This window comes from Lactuca serriola, chromosome 4, assembly GCF_051521515.1.
Source record: "Lactuca serriola cultivar US96UC23 chromosome 4, Lser_US96UC23_V15, whole genome shotgun sequence".
Lineage (NCBI taxonomy): Eukaryota > Viridiplantae > Streptophyta > Magnoliopsida > Asterales > Asteraceae > Lactuca > Lactuca serriola.
The window spans coordinates 39,406,920-39,425,393 of NC_136411.1; the positions used below are offsets into that span (position 1 = coordinate 39,406,920).

At 34.3% G+C, this 18,474-nt stretch overlaps 1 pseudogene; it reads left to right on the forward strand.

Annotated features, from left to right (window-relative positions):
* Window positions 1–15,034: 15,034 nt before the first annotated feature.
* On the forward strand, window positions 15,035–15,577 carry LOC145098255 (putative polyamine transporter At3g19553 pseudogene; annotated as a pseudogene).
* Window positions 15,578–18,474: the final 2,897 nt, after the last annotated feature.

Sequence of the window (18,474 nt, forward strand, 5' to 3'; positions counted from 1 at the left end):
CAAGAAGAATAAATGAAGGAGGATCAACATCTGACGAGCCTCCATCACCCAATGCTTCAGTCGAGGGGGAGGATCAACCATCATCATCCCAGCCAAGCTCACAAGTTGAGGGGGAGCCAAGCACTTTGCCAACCGAAAGCACTTCACCAACCGAAAGTGCCTCATCATCCGAAGGTGCATCAACGCCAGAAAGCTCAGCACCACAAGAAACCACTGTAGCTCAAGATTCTCAAGACATTCCTGAAAGCTCATCTATCGAGGCGGAGCATGCTGATATGTCTTACGACTATGAAAGCCAGTCCGAACCAGAAGAAATGATAAATGCTGAATTAGATCCAACCTTTGATCCCAACTACCCACCTCTCACCAAATGGACAAGAGATCATCCTATCTCTCAAGTTGTTGGTGATGTATCTGAAAAGGTTCTGACTCGATCACAACTCAAGGCAAAACAGACTTCCTTGTTTTCTAAAGTCGAATTTTGCATGTTTAATTCATTCGTCTCAAAAGTTGAACCAAAGACAGTTAATACTGCTCTTGATCACTCCGATTGGGTTCAAGCCATGCAAGATGAACTGAACGAATTCGAAAGGAACAAAGTCTGGCGTCTTATTCCAACTCCTCCAGATGCCTCGGTTGTTGGTCTTAAATGGGTCTTTAGGAACAAAATGGACAAGGAAGGAAACGTAATTCGAAACAAAGCACGTCTGGTAGTGAAAGGATACTGTCAGGAGGAAGGCACTGACTATGAAGAGACTTTCGCTCCTGTAGCTAGGCTGGAATCTGTTAGAATATTTCTAGCCTATGCTGCCCACAAAAACTTTGAGGTTTACCAAATGGACGTCAAGTGTGCATTCCTCAATGGTGAACTCGAAGAAACTGTGTATGTGGAGCAACCTCCTGGCTTCGTAAATGAAAGGTATCCTAATCATTGTTATATTTTGGATAAAGCCGTGTATGGACTGAAACAAGCTCCGAGAGCCTGGTATGAAACGCTGACTAAATTCTTAAAGATGTCCAAATTCAAACAAGGATCGGTTGACCCAACCTTCTTTCGCAAGAAGGAAGGTAACCACCTTATGATCGTTCAAATTTATGTCGATGATATCATCTTTGGCTCAACGAATCCTAGCCTAACAGCTGAATTCAGAAAGCTGTTGGAGACTAAATTTGAAATGAGCTCAATGGGTCCTATTAACTTTTTCCTTGGTTTAAATATTAGACAGGGACCGGAAGGCATCTTTATCAATCAGGAAGCTTACACGAAGACTCTCCTTGCAAAATTTGGTATGATGGGAGATTCCAAAGTCAAAGTTCCAATGGCGTTCGACACTAAGCTCACCCCATCCCTGGACAAACCGGCTGTTGATATTACGCTTTACCGATAGATGATAGGCTCACTAATGTATCTCACTGCTAGCAGGCCTGACATAATGTTTTCAGTTTGTTATTGTGCTAGATTTCAGGCAAACCCACGCGAACCTCACATGCTTGCAGTGAAGAACATTCTACGATATCTCAAGCGAACTACCTCCTTAGGTCTATGGTATCCATCCAATTCAGGCTTCTTTGTTCAAGCCTACTCAGATGCAGACCTTGGAGGATGTGGATTAGACAGGAAAAGCACCACTGGAGGCTGCCAATTCCTAGACGGGAAGTTGGTTAGCTGGCAATCGAAGAAACAAACGTGTGTGTCTTTGTCCACAGCTGAAGCAGAATACATTGCAGCTGCATCCTGCACCTCTCAAGTGATTTGGATCCAGAGTCAACTCAGAGACTATGGACTCAATATGAAAAAGATCCCACTATATTGTGACTCTAAAAGTGCAATTAGGATCTGTCATAACCCAGTGCAACACTCAAAGACTAAGCACATAGCACTGAGGTATCACTTCATCAAAGATCATGTGGAAGATGGAAACGTTGAAGTACACTTTGTTAGAACCACTGATCAACTGGCTGATGTCTTTACCAAAGCTCTTCCTGAAGCCTCATTCAACAAAATTCTACAAGGGCTAGGTATGATGGAATCAGAATCAGTACCACAAACTACCTCTCGATCTCAAACGTAAGAAGCGAAATAAACCGAACGTTCGGGTTCGGTTGAATCATCTGTACTCGCTCATCAATCCGAAGGTAGCTTTCTTGGTTGTAAATCTCATGTACAAAGTTGTTTATCTTATTGTCAAAAGTATTTCCTTTTTGAAAGTCTAAATTCCTTGGTTTCTAAAATTTTTCAAAACCGAAACCTACCGAAGGTTCGGGTTCGGTTTTTCAAAATTTTTCAAAACCGAAACCAACCGAACACTCGGGTTCGGTTTCTAAAATTTTTCAAAACCGAAACCTACCGAACGCTCGGGTTTGGTTTCTCAAAATTTTTCTCAACCGAAACCAACCGAACGCTCGGGTTCGGTTCCAAAATTTTCCAAAGTTTTTTTTGTTTTGTTTTTTCTTCTCTTTTCCAAAGTTTTTTTTTTCTTTTATTTTCTTTCTTAGTCTTATTTTTCTTATGTTTTTTTATATATCAAAACTCCAAAAATATTTTGTTCTTCATTTGCTTTTTGTCTTTCATGTTTATATGTGTGTTCGTTCGTTTATGGGGAAATTTTTGATGGATTCGTTAAGTGTCCCTAGAAGCATGCTGCTGTATGTGTCCAAAGTCTCATCAGATTCTGAATAACAGCCTTAATGACTTGGTATACACAAACCTTGTCTTCCCAATTAGGCTATCACATTTATTCTAATCAAGAGCTACCTAACTCTCTTCTCACATGAGATAAGAGTTTTCTGCTCAATCCTACTTTTATGGCAGAGGTACTTTTCTTTCTTACACCATCTCCATTCCATTTCTCCATTAAATTCGTTTCATCAATGTAACCCTTGATACTCTCAGAAATTACCACTGAGGTTTATGGTTACTCAAAAACTGTGTTTATGATCTTAGTTTCGTGCCACTACAAGCTGAGTGAAACCTAAAATTCAATACCAAATCTGTATTGACGGTGAACAATTAATTTGATCAAGTTTTCACTAATGAATTGACGGATGTATCCTCATGAAATCTCAAGTTTTTCTTTTGTGTGATTCCTATGAAATTGTTACACACCATAACATTTCTTCCCTTGGGATCCAGTTTTAATTTTTTGTTGAGATTTTATATTTACCAGTTACTTTAAAATTATTTCATGCCTACTTGTTCAACAGACTACACCGGTCTCACAAGTACTTTGTTCACGTTCTATCTTATATCAAGATTAGAACTGTTGAATCAAAGCTAAAGCCACCCTCAGGAGCCTAACTAAAAGAAGCCTTTCAACACTTCTTAATAAGTGTTTGATCGTTATTCAACGGGAAACCACACTAACACTTTAAGGTCTCTCTTGACTTTGAAGGAAGAGATTCGTGCCCAGGATCATTTGTTTCGTGTCATTATTGACATCACATTTATTCCTAAAAAGATTTGCTTTATTTCTTTTCTTTTTACACCCTTAGCACGAAAATCTTTGATTTTCCAAAATTCTAGTTCTAATAATTACAGGCTTTTTCATTGGATCGGTGATTAATAATAAAGACGTGGTCAAAATTCATCCACGTGGGCGTATTATTCAAAAGATGCCGTTAAAAGGATAAGATGAAGGGATGCTGACTCAGGCGGGAGTCTAATGGATTGAATTTCAAACGGCGGTAAAAATGGAACGCATGCGAATTTGAAACGTCCATTCTTTAACTGACGTCGTGGACGCGTGTGCGAATTTGAAGCGGTTCCTCTCTGGCACATAAAGGCGCGTGTGAATTTGAAACGGTTTCTTCAGAAACGGCGCCTGTTGGGCGGCGTGTTCCAAGGAATCTGACATTCTCTCTCATGCGTGATCATCGCTTACCTTAACTGTCACGCATCAGTCAAATTCTGGGGAAAACCTTTCGTATTTCGATAGAAGATTTGAGCAGATTTTTCTCTCTCCTTACAACCACTATAAAAGGCGCCTTCCTCTCCCATTTACCTCTTTATTGCATCCAAATTCCCAAGAGAGCAAAAATTTCCTGAAAACCTAACTGTTCATCATTTTCTTCCCAACTTCAACAATGGCAGAATCATCGTCCGTTCACACTACTTCCCACATCCTTCCCATTCGCCCTCAACAATGTTTGGTGATTAATTTAACCCCTCAGGCGTACGATTCCTACATGTTCCCAATCATCGAGTGATCCGAGGGTCTGCAAAAACCGAACATCTCATCTCTTTAGCAGATCTACCGAACCTCAACCCCCATGACTGGATCGTTCTGCACAACATCCTCTTGACGAATGAAGCTGAATATGGTCCGATCATAGACCATCTCAAAAGGATGTTGGTATGCTATATCATGGAGGTAGCTCTGATGAATCAGGAGATTGCCAATGTCTTCAAGAAGAAACTGAAGATCTCTCCTGTTGGCTCGGCCAGTGATCTGAACCAGATGAAGATGGGAAAGATTGACCCAAGGCGAAACTCGGTCATGTTCACTAGGGCTGAAGGACAGAAATGTCTCTTTGCCTTAGCGGATAAACATCTTTATACCACTGCTTTTCTTGAGCATGTGATGGGGATCATCCACAGGTGTAAAGAGAATACAACGGATGATATCAAATACTTCGACGACATGATTCAGTGGTACATCCGATTCAGACAGACGATACTTGCTCTTATCTCGCGTCTGTTTCAGACTGTAAAGAAGAAGGTTCCTGCTGCTGCTGGCCCAAGCAAGAAGTAATGATCTCGCTCCAATTGAAGCAAAGGGGGAGATTGTTGGGTAGCGTAGCATTTATTTTGTATTGCGTCATTAGGCTCGGTTTATAGTCCAAGTTTTGCACTCCGGTTTGGGCCTGTCCAACCGTGAGCTTGTAGGGTTTACTATATAATAATGTGCTTGCATGCATGTTAGGTTAACGATCCAGAAGACGATAGCAATTACGATAGTTCACAGTTTATATTCTTTATTGTTCTTGTAAACCCTAATCCTCTACAGTTGTAGTTTTTTATCGAGCTCTTCTGAGGATTATTTATTAATCATTCGACATCGTTTGATCCATAATTGTGTTCTTGCTGTTTACTTGTTTATTTCTTTACCTGTTTTATAGATCTATTCGATCTTCAAGTTAGCTTTTAACTTATCACTTTGCATTTGGTGTTGTGTGAAGCATTTGAGGCATCACACTTGAGGTGCTAGGCTCACAAGGTTTCAAGGAACACTTACAACAATAAGGTATGTAATTTTATCTATTATTCAAGTTAAAATTGTTCCCCATGTATGCTAGATAGGATCATAGCCTTGGAAATCAACTTTGCATGATAATTAGACAAACATAGATCCAAGGTTACTAGGGTTGCATGTACACTTAGGAAGTGCTAGAATGCTCAAAACCCAACAATTTAAAGGCCCTTAGGGCCGTCATTTGCAACTATCAGTCCCTTGAGAGAAACCCTAGAGTGCTTGAGCGTTTTGAGAGAGAGAGAGAGAGGGAGCCATTGTTGACCTTTGAGGTGTTGTTTAGCAAGAAGAAGGAGGTTCTAGCCAAGAGGAAGCAAAGGAGATTGCCATTATGTGGATTTGGAGCTCAGGGCATCATATTTGAGGTAGTAATTCGGCTTCCCTTCTGCTGTTATGATGATCATATGGATTTAGGGTTTCTTGGACCCTTTTATTGGTTAGATTTGATGTCCAATTAGTCCTTTACTGTGATGAGGCTTTAGATCTGGATCCATAGATGTCCAGAGAGCATTACTCATCAATCTTATGCAGAACAATGGGGGTTTTGACCTTGGGTTATGATATTTGGGGCTAAAACATCATATAGGATCAAGTAGATGTTGCATGTGCATCAAGATATAGACTTTACTTGATTATCATGCTTGGGAAGGTCGGATCTATGGACTAATGAAACATATCTGACCTCAGGAGGTCATTTGGGTTTGTGCATGACATTGACTCGCCGAGTCCAAGAACAGACTCGACGAGTAGGGTTAAGGTTTCCCTGTAAATCACACAGTTGGTGACTCGCCGGGTTGGGGAATGACTCGGTGAGTCAGAAGGGATCTAGAGGTTGTGAGTACGCGATGGAACTCGCGGAGTTCATAATTGGACTCGACGAGTTGAGTCGGGGTGGCCCCACGATTCAAGCCAGGTGTCACTCGTCGAGCAGGGGAAAGACTCGACGTGTTAAGCAGGACTAGAGGGGTACGGGTGAACTCGCCGAGTTACCCGAGGGCACTCGATGAGTTGGGTCGAAGGTTAACTGTTGACTAGCGTTGACCATGGTTGACTAGTGTTGACTTGATAGTGTCAGTCAAACAAAGTCAGGAAAGTATTAATGAGGGTTGTACTTATGATATAGGAGGACGATAGGTTGGGAGATCGGGCACGAGTGATTATCCGACATCAGCGAGGTGAGTCTTCTCACTATGCCTTACCCGACGGGGTAACTATGTGCGACCAGAAGGTCTTATGTGTATGATGTATATGTGAAGTATGCTATATGTGATATGAGTATGATGATGTGGACCGGAAGGTCAAGATGATATGGACCGGAAGGTCAACAGAGTTTGGGATGGAAATCCCCTGAGACACTTGGATCGGAAGATCCTATGGTTTGGAAAAGCGTATGTGCGGTACGTGGTATTTTAGGGAACTCACTAAGCATTCGTGCTTACAGTGTTATGTGTTATGTGTTTCAGGTACTAGCGATGATCGTGGGAAGGCGCCAGCTTGATCAGTACACACTTGCAGATGTCATGTTTTGAGATCTTGGGTTATGGATTATGTTATGTATTTTGTGGAAACATTGAATACTTGACCTTTGGATGATTTAATAATGAAATGTTTTATTAAAAATTTAGTGAAAAATCGTTTTAAATTTTTCGGTGTTACACATTAGAATAAAAAATAAAATAAAATTAATATAAATTAAAAAATTAAAAAGTTATGTAATTTCACATATTTATTTAAATCAAAAATTATAATTTTATATAACTAAAATAATCTCTTAATTAATAATTTATTTAAATAATTGATTAATAATTTTAATTTTTACTATAAAAATTTAATTAACTTTGTAACCGTGGTTTCTACGGGTTATATATATATATATATATATATATATATATATATATATATATATATATATATATATATATATATATATATATATATATATATATATATATATATATCCTTACAAAAGAAAATAATTAGTCCACCAAAAACCATATTAAAACCAAATCATAACTAGATGAGAATATCGGAAACAACTTTTTGGAATTGACAACACAAATGAATAATTAACTTCACGACTCTATATAACATCTTGATATGGATTCAAATGTCAATTTCTCAAGTTTAGAGGTTCAACTGTCAAAGGTATGTCAAGGTTGAAAAGTGAGTGATGTTGTTGGGTTGAGATTTTCTAGGATATTAACATTGATTGGTTATTGGTATGCATTAATGTCATACTTTACGTTTGCATCAATATTAATTGGCATGTGATAAATAGGTTGATGCAGTTTGGCTTAGTGGTTTGTTGTTGCTATAATCTTATTTGAATGCCAATTCGTTGAGGTTGCAATATCCCATCTTTTTAAGTTATTGATTTCAAAATGAATGGTTATGGTGTTGTTTCTTTATTTGGGCTTGTTCTATGGTCTATTATTTTTCTACATATTGTTTTTGAATTGAAATATTACATACTTTAGTGATTGTTTGTGGATTGAAATATTGAAGAGCATTAGGTTTGGTGAGGATTCATATAAATTCTCCTTGTACATATTGTAATTGTAGTTTTTAGCTCCTATATGATTTCATTAAAACAATATAGATGAATAAATTACATAAATAGTCCTTGTGCATTGTTTTTCTCAAATCCAGTCCAAAGGGCAATTTGATCATTATAAAAAAGTTAACATGTCAAAAATTAGATTTAACGGTTAAAGGATCAACCATATTTGATTTGGAAACCACAACGACTAATACTCCATCCGTCCCAAAAGTATAGTCCATCTTTCTTTTTTGGTTTGTCTCAAAATAATAGTCTATTTCTAAAAATAAATAACATTTTTACCAAAATACATGCTCATTATTACTTAACCAACTAAGCATTTAATGGAACATTAAATGCAAAGTAAGGACAAAACTGTCATTTTATTGTATAAAAAATGGTAATTAATGTTTCTTTAATCTGTGTGGTTTTGTACGTGGACAATAATTTTGGGACGGTGGAAGTAATAATTTGTTGAGCAACATTATCCTTAAGTTGCCAGTTTTTGGAAAACACAACTATCAATTGTGAAATTTTGTTGTAAAAAGAGTATATCATCTAAAATAAATATTAACTTAAAATATATTAGTTATTATAATAAACATTTAACAATAAAATGAAAATGATGACCTTTTTTGATGTTAAATAAATATTAGACAAAATTGAAATAATGGTCCATGTATTAAGCCGAAAATTGTCACTTTGGTTCAAAAATGTTTTGACTATCATTATCGGTTATGAGTGTTCGTGGCGTGGTTTGGTTTAGATTGAAAAAAACATACCGCACCATACATGTGGTTTGATGTTTTTGTAAACAGCAAACCATACAATGAGTGTTTAAAACCGTGTTATGTGGTGCGGTTTGGCGTGAATGGTTTATGCGGTTTGAGTGTGGTTTGATGAGTAGTTAACTTTGAAATTTTTGTTTGTAAGTATTTGATTTAAACATTTATATAATTTATAGGAAATATATCTTATTAAACATATAAATATAAGTATAAGAATATTGCATATGGAAAACATCTTTGCCTAAACCTCTCATCGACTAATAAGTATATATTTTATTAAAAATATAAGTAAAATTTTCTTCTAACCGTATCTAGTCGACTTATTAGTATATATTTTATTAAACACATAAGTATAAATTTCTTTTAACGATATGTATAAGTCTTAACCATATGTATATGTCTTAGTACTGGTGTTTGTTTCTCTTTCTAAGAAGAAAAAACATCATAAATGGTCCTTATGATTTCCCAAAATCTGAAGTTTAATCCTCGTGGTTTAAAAACGTCATAGATGGTCCCTGTGGTTTCAAAACTTTTAACGATTGATCCTTATTGTTAACTCCGTTAAGTTTTGTCCGTTAACTCAAGGGCATTTTCGTCATTTCACTACCACATGGACCATTTATGATTTTTTGGTTATTTAAAAAAAACTAAATATAATTATTTAATATATAAATGTCTCTCTCTCTCTCTCTCTCTCTCTCTCTCTCTCTCTCTCTCTCTCTCTCTCTCTCTCTCTCTGTGTGTAACCAGGAATGTCGACCATTTCATCTTTTCCTATGAAACCCCCCACCTCCCGTTGTTTATTTGTCCCAAAAAATCAAGAACATAACCATATATTGTTGCATCTTCAAAATCGTCTTCATCTCCGACTTCTTCGGTTACATGCCACCATCTTCATCATCATCATGTAGCTTGTTTATATTCCAGCAGAAAATACTCCAAAAACCATTTGCACCGTACCCTTTAAACCCCCATCTCTGGTGCGAGAAGCTGCTAGGGTTTCGATTGGAATCCGGCGACCATAAACGAACATGTACAAAAGGGTTTTTGAGTATGAAGACCTCCATATCTAACACTACATCTATGTGTGTTATGAGGTTAAAGTCGATTCTAGAACCCTAAAATCAGAACTCAAATCGAATCTAGAACCCTAAAATCAGAACTCAAATTGATTCTACATCTCTGACGGATTTCCCATGTTGCTTTGCATCCATCTTTGTTAGTGAAGAGGTTGAGTCTCGTTCCCATTACGTGTTCGACTGCAAGCAAGACTGGTACAAACAGGCATTAAAGAAAGTCAATTTTTTTGCTTATTTTCTTCTCTTTAATTCTCGTATCTGGTTCTGGGTTGATTGGAATCAATAAACTTTAGATTTGGAACTTTCTTGGTTCGTGGGAAGAGGAGAAATCAGGGGCAGTGGTGATTAAAGAGTCAGGTGTTCATCTGATGACCACTGAAATTTCAATTTGCCATTGACGGAAAGAAATGGTTTATCGGAAATGGCAGCAACATGGTTTGGGGAAGAAATCAAGTTGCAGAGAGAGAGAGAGAGAGAGAGAGAGAGAGAGGCATTTATATATTAAATAATTATATTTAGTTTTTTTTTTAAATAACCAAAAAATCATAAATGGTCCCTATGGTAGTGAAATGACGAAAATGCCCTTCAGTAAACGGACAAAACTTAACGGAGTTAACAATAAGGACCAATTGTCAAAAGTTTTGAAACCACATGGACCATATATGACGTTTTTAAACCACGGGGATTAAACTTCAGATTTTGGGAAACCACAGGGACCATTTATGATGTTTTTTCTTCTACGAAACCTCTAATCAACTTACATTTAACTTGTTAATAGTTTTAAAAAGTATATATAACCACTCTTCTAATCTTGAGCTTTGTTAATTGAAATAATATAAAATTAAGTGTGTTTATATATAATATGTGGTGCGGTGCGGTTTGAACCTTGATTTTGTATTTAAAAACCACAAACCGCACTGCATAATGTAGTTTAACAAAACTATGAACCGCACCACAAAAGTTTGAAATTGTGTAATGCAGTGTGGTTTGGTACAATGCGGGCGGTTTATACGGTTTGTATGGTTTGATGAATACCCCTACCACCAGTCCAAAACTTTGATTTTATTGTGAGTTTTTGGAACTTTTTATAATGATGAATTTGCCCATATTAATTTGATTTTTTTTTTCTAATTTTTAGATTAAAAAAATCAAGAAAATTAAATTAAAATTAAAACTCACCCGTACTACCACACACATCCACTATCCCTTTAACATACATAATACTCATCTTTCTCTATTCCCCCGCGTGTCATCGGAAACCACCGGCACCTAATGGAAACCGCCACGACCTTTCGAAAACACCGCCACCTTAACCAGTCATCGCCCTTCGTCTTCATTGGAACATCGCCACCAAATCGATTAAGGTTTTTCTAGTTCTATGTTACTTGACTTCGCCGAAGGACAAATCGAGCCGGAGAAGGACAAATCAAGTCAAAGAAGGATGTTCGACTATAGATCAAGTTGTTCTGGTGGTCGTTCGACGACAGATCGAGCCGAAGAAGGACATATTTGGCGATCATTTGTCTTTGGCTCACCATGAACAACCACCGTCGACGTTCAACAAACACATTTATAGAGCCGATAGTGACATGGAATCTAACGACAACATATATATCTGGATGAAGCGAGAAGGTGGTGACGAGAATGATAAAGATTTGGATTTGTTTTCAGGGCGGTCACGATGGATAATCAAGGTATAGAGAGGGGAGTGGGATGATGGCGAATGGTGGCTACGATGGTGGTGAATGGTGGTGGCGACGACGGCGATGACGGTGACTGATAGTAATGGCGCCAACGTTCATATCATCCGACAAATGGTGGTGCTGATAAAATTATTGGAGAATATATGTATGGTAGGTTTTAGCAGAGAGAGAGAAAGGATGGGGAGAGTTAAATGTAATTTATTTTTGCTTTTCTTTAATTGTTTTTAATTGTTGTAAATAAAGAAAGAACCAAAAAGAAAATAATATGGGTATATTCATCATTTTAAGAACTTTCAAAAAATTTGAACCAAAACTGCAATATAATTTTAATTTTGGACCACTAATGTCAGTTCAAAATTTTTTGTACTAAGTGATAATTTTGAGCAAAACTTAGGTACCATTTTTGCAATTTACTCTAAATATTATAAACTTTATTACGAGTATATCTTCAAAACATATATTCGTATTTCTTTTATGAAAATCAACTGAAAAATAGTTATCTTTAGACCTCGATTTATTTTTTATTTTTTTAGTCAATTAAGTCTTTAAAATCGGAAATAGTATTCATTTGATCCTTTTACTCGGTCAATAGATTATCAAACTTTCGAAAATTATATTTTTGACTTAAATTTTTAATTTAATTACGAATTTGGTTAAAGTTATATTTTTGGCCTAGATTTTAAATTTTATTACAAATTTGGTCAAGCATTTATACTTTTGGTATGGATTTCAAAAATTTGTTAAAAAATTTATCCTAAATTTAGTTTCTTGCATCTTTTTTTTTTCAAAATTTTGTTTCAAATATGTTTTTTTCTTTATAAAATCATGTTTATACAAAAAAATATATTTTCATATAAAAAACCTTATTTTATATATAACTTTTTTTTTTATACAAACACGTATTTTTTAAAAATATACACAAACACATTTTTAAAAAGAAAATGTATACTAACACACTTTTATAAAAAAAATTATTGAAAAACGGATTAATATTTATTTATGTTCTTAAAAAATACATATTTTTATAAGACCTAATTATAAAAATATATACAAACAATATTTTACACACACACACACACACACACACACACATATATATATATATATATATATATATATATATATATATATATATATATGTTTGTTTTTTTATTTATAAAAACGGATTAATATTTATTAATGTACTTAATAAATACATATTTTTATAATATATTTTTTTAACACTTTTATATGCGTGTTAGTATATATATATTTTTTTATAAAAACGTGTTTGTATATATATTTTGTAAAATACGTGTTTCTATAATTTTTTTTATAAAATACATGCTTGTATACAATTTTTTATAAAAAACGAATATATATATATATATATATATATATATATATATATATATATATATATATATATATATGCAATTAAAAATAGACAAAATTGCAAAAATGGTCCCTGTGGTATGCATTTTTTTGGGGTTTCAGTCCAAACCTCGACTTTTTTGGATTCATGGTTCTTTTGGCCTAGTTTGTACGTAGAAATGGTCCCTCGATTTAACTTCCGTTAAGTTATTGCTGTTAACCCCCTCATGTGCATCTGACATGAGGGTATATTTGTCTTTTCACATATAAAGGACCATTTTTGCACCTAAAAAATATATCTTTTTTTTAAATAAAAATTAATACCTATTTATTTATTTTAATAATTAAAAATAAAAAAGGTCTCTCTCTCTTTCTCTCTCTCTCTACAAATAAATCGATAATCCTTATCCACCATTAATATCCAGGAAGAACAAAATGGTATAGTAGAGGATATACGACTTTTGTTTAGAGACTCAGTTGACCACCACAACCCCGTATCTCTCTATTTAAAAATCCCCTTTCGTCACCCCCAAGCATCTTCCATCGATGGAGATTCAGATTCGGTGTTTCCCTTTGAAATCGTCACCGGATTCACCTCCATCTCGGTGCCATACATCTTCTGGCGGTGTTTTGATTGATGGTCCTGTAATGCACACCTTCAAAGTTAAAACCCCAAATCTCCACAATTATTGATTCTAAAGAAGAAGGAGACGGAAAGGAAGGGTTGGGGTTTGGAATCAGAGAAAGGAAAATGGGTAAGATGGTTTGGAGATTATCCCCATCTAATCATCCATCGATTGACTTTTGCTGAACCGAACCTCCTATTCAGGAGAAAAACGAAGAATTGTAAGATCATATAAATCTGGGCAAAACGAAATTGTCTGATCCTCATTTAGGAGCATAAATTTTGGAATTCAGATGTATGTAAAAAACTATGAAATCGGACCTGTATATCTCCAAAACCCAAAATCTGATAGAAACAAGTTAGTCTTTCTCTCTCTAAAACTCTTGCAGTTGATGAGCTTATAAAGATCTTATATGAGGTTTGATTCCTTCTCTATCTAGCTGGATGGAAGGTTTGTCATTTCTCTGCATTTTTTATGAAACATTTCAGGTTCTTTTCATCCCCTTCTGAATCGATTATCCATCACAGAGCATCCCTCTCCTCACAAGCATGTATAAAACAAAACAATATATACCCTCGGCGAAGAAGAAAATGTATGATCTTGAAATTCGATTCACAACAGGTGTGGCAGGATGACTGATGTGGTTGGTGTTAGTCTGGCCCATAAACAAAATCAAAAATGATTTGCATAATCGATTTTCATAGTATGTATATGTGTATGTATGAGTTACAGTGTAGAAGACGGTGGGTTTAGTTACTATGTAGAAGACGATGAGAGAGAGAGAGAGAGAGGTGGGCCCCTCTTTTCTTAATTATTAAAATAGATATTAGATTTAAGAAAATTAAAATAAATAAATAAATAGGTATTAATTTTTATTTAAAAAAAAGGATATATTTTTTAGGTGCAAAAATGGTCCTTTATATGTGAAAAGACAAATATACCCTCATGCGAGATGCACATGAGGTAGTTAACAGCAACAACTTAACGGAAGTTAAGTCGATGGACCATTTCTACGGACAAACTAGGCCAAAAGGACCATGAATCCAAAAAAGTCGAGGTTTGGACTGAAACCCCAAAAAAATGCATACCACAGGGACCATTTTTGCAATTTTGTGTTAAAAATATCTAGTTTTATAAATACGTATTTCGCATAAAAAAATATTTTTTAAAAAATTATAAAGAAAAAAGAAGATTTTTTATATGAAAATATTTTTTTATATAAATATGATTTTATAAAAAAAAAAAAGACAAAACTTCAAAAATGGTCCCTGTGGTTTCCGAAAATATCAAGTTTAGTCCCTAAGTTCAAAAAACCTCACAGATGGTCCCTGTGGTTTCAAAACTTTTAACAAATGGTCTTTTTCGCTAACTCCATTAGCTTTTGACCGTTAAGTGAAGGGCATTTATGTCTTTTCACTATTAAAGGGACCATTTTTGAAGTTTTGCCCTTATTTAAAAAAAAAAAGAAAAAAAATTATTATTTAATATAGAAAAGGTCTCTCTCTCTCTCTCTCTCTCTCTCTCTCTCTCTCTCTCCCTGTTTGATTCCATTCGCATCTTCACTTGCTTCCTCGAACAATCAAAATCCAATTCATAAAATCTTTCATACTAATCCCATTTATTCCATCGACTTCTCAATCATGGCCATGGTGATAACTTAATACACCATAAGATCAAGCTTTCAATTGTCAAACTTCATGGGTGTGGAGGCAAACAAACAGACAATCTTGAGCAATGATCAGAAGAACACAACATATAAGAAATCAAACCCTAAACTAACTTTACTACCTCGAATCGCCCTAATTTTCTACGAAGTTTCCGGGGGTCCATTTGGTGTAGAAGATTCAGTCAAATCTGGAGGCGGAGCTCTACTTTCATTACTAGGGTTCTTAATTTTCCCGATTTTTTGGAGCATCCCAGAAGCGCTAATCACAGCCGAACTCGCCACAAGCTTCCCTGAAAACGGCGGTTATGTCATCTGGATATTATCGACGTTCGGCCCTTTTTGGGGTTTCCAAAAAGGGTTTTGGAAATGGTTTAGTGGGGTTATGGATAACACACTTTACCATGTATTATTTCTCGATTACTTGAAGCAATCACTCCCAATCTTCGATCAATTATACGCTAGAATTCCAACCCTTTTAGCAATTTATACTATCTTATTAACTCATCTGAACTACAGAGGTCTTCACATTGTCGGATTTTCTGCTGTTCTTCTTGCTTCTTGCTCACTCCTTTGATTTGCAGTCATGGGTATTCTTTCAATCCCCAAAATCAGGCCTAAAAGATGGATAACTTTGGATTTCAAGAAAGTTCAATGGAAGGGTTACTTCAATAGCATGTTTTGGAACTTCACCAGCTAATGTACTTGCTTTATCCCAATAATTCAAGTTCCAAAAGCTAACGGAGGGAGAGAGAGAGAGAGACCTTTTCTATATTAAATAATAATTTTTTTTCTTTTTTTTTAAATAAGGGCAAAACTTCAAAAATGGTCCCTGTAATAATGAAAACACAGAAATGCCCTTCACTTAACGGTCAAAAGCTAACGAAGTTAGCGAAAATGACCATTTGTTAAAAGTTTTGAAACCACAGGGACCATCTGTGAGGTTTTTTGAACTTAGGGACTAAACTTGATATTTTCGGAAACCACAGGGACCATTTTTGAAGTTTTGTCTAGAAAAAACATATTCAAAACAAAATTTTGAAAAAAAAAGATATAAAAACATTGAATTTAGGATGAATTTGTAACAAAAGTTTGAAATGTAGGCCAAAAGTGTAAAATTTTGACCAAATTTGTAATAAAATTTAAAATCTAGGCCAAAAATATAATCTTTGAACCAAATTTGTAATAAAGTTTAAAATATGAGCCAAAAATGTAATTATTGAAAGTGAAATGACCTATTAAGCTGGTAAAATGATTAAAATGAATATAATTTCCAATTTCATTGACTTAATTAACTAAAGAAGTAAAGACAAAATCCATTATGAAGTTTAAACATAAGGATTTTCGTAGGTTTTTTTTTCTTTTATTAATAACTAGTTTATAACCCGTGGAAACCACGGTTACAAAATTAATTAAATACTCATAGTAAAAAATTCAAAATTATTAATCAATTATTTTATATAAAATTTTAAATACATTATTAATTAAGAGATTTTTATTAGTTATGTAAAATTATATTTATTGATTCAAATAAATATGTAGAATTAATTTATCATATATATTAGACTCTTTGTATTTGTGAACTAATGAAAACAATAATATAAAATATAAAATTTAAATTTAAAATAAAGAATAAATAGATTAACAAATAAAATCACATTAATTATGAGGTTTAATGAATTTAAAATAGAGAATTAATAGAATGACAAGTGGCATCATATTAATTAGGAGTTCTAATATTATGACACTTGGTAAAATAACTACTTTTTTATTAGTATAGATTCAAAATGTTTTCATCAATATCATAATTTATGTATTTATTTTTTATTTTGCCCGTAGTAAAAGTGTTTAGATATTTCCTTGTTAACGCATATATGTTGAATCAAGTATCAGCGTATTCCAATTTCCACAATCTTTAAAATCGATAAATTGATTGATTTCGAAACATCAAATACTTGTAACACACTTAGGTATAATTAAGAAAATTTAAACCAAATATCGACAAATGACAACTTGTAATGAAGTATTATTTTATATTATTGTGATTCCTAATCATGAAACTAGTTTTCATTAATAAACATTTATAATGCATGTTATATAACATGGTTTTCCTGGAACGACAATTATTAGAAAAATTGGGTATAATGCTCTATTTTTTTCCCTTTCCATTAAACGGTAAAGATATCATTAAAACAAAACTAATGAGACGCAAGAACACTTACAAAATACATTAAAGGAGAAAAATCCCAATCAAAACCAATTTAAAAAACCTAAAACTCACCCTATGCTTGATCTAGTTAAACGAAAAAAATTGAATTTTCTAAGTCGATTTCAAAGAATTGGTTCTCGTTTTGTTGAAGGCGCATTTCTAGCCTTCCAAATTTCCCATAAGAGCCGGTATAAGATGGCCCATAAACATCTACTTATCTTCTTGTCCAACACAAAAGAGACCACAAACGACACAAACGACAAGAGGTTGAAACCATTAGAAGGGGAGTTGAAACACATATGTCCACTTGCTACTCGGTAGTCGGCCGAACAAATGCCGAGTAGCGAATTCTACAACCTTGTCTATCTGGTTGTTGGATGACCATCTTTGACCTTCTGTTTGTTATAGATTAAGACATATCATCATTCTCGGCATTGTGACATCCTGAAATTTAGGCCAAAGACTGTGAACGATCAAGTTCACAGTAAATCTCTTTGTAATTTGATTTGTTGAATTTCAGTGCATCTTATGTGAAATAAGTAAATTCATTTCAACTATCATAATATATCAGATGGTATCTTACCTCCATATATGTAATCTGATAAACACGTCAAACAGCTCAAACTGCAACCGTAAGAATGTGTTTGAAAAACTGAAAATTCGTATTAAGTAGTTGTGAGCAATACAAACACCCTAGTCTCATGGTACGTGTTTCCCTGATTTTGAAAATATATAGAACATCCAAAACGGAGTTCGTATGCAAATGATACGACCGTTTTAAGAATCCAAAACCCGTATAATACTGATTTTCGAAAATCGCTAAAACCGTTTCTATCCGTTAAGGGACTTACACACCTCAATGGAAATTCCGAAAGCATTTTTGGACTCAGGCTATAGCCTAATATTTAATTTCATATTTGAAATATTTTTAGTAAAAATATTTATAAAAGTTGAGAAATCAAACGTTTTCAGATTTATTAACTGCGAAACATTTAAACTATTGATTTCAACATGATTTCTATGATTGGTAATGTGTTCCAGATAAATATAAGAATCCAAGCTTGTTAAAGTGAATTTTAACAATGGAAATAATCTTATAATTTTTAAATTCATGTGTAACTACATACATACTTATATAGAACATAATTTATAATTAATTACAAGTGTTTGTCTCTATAGCTTTTATAAAATATATATAACCTATAGAATAAATAAATATACATTATATGTATATGAAATTGTTATCAAAAGACCCAAACATATAC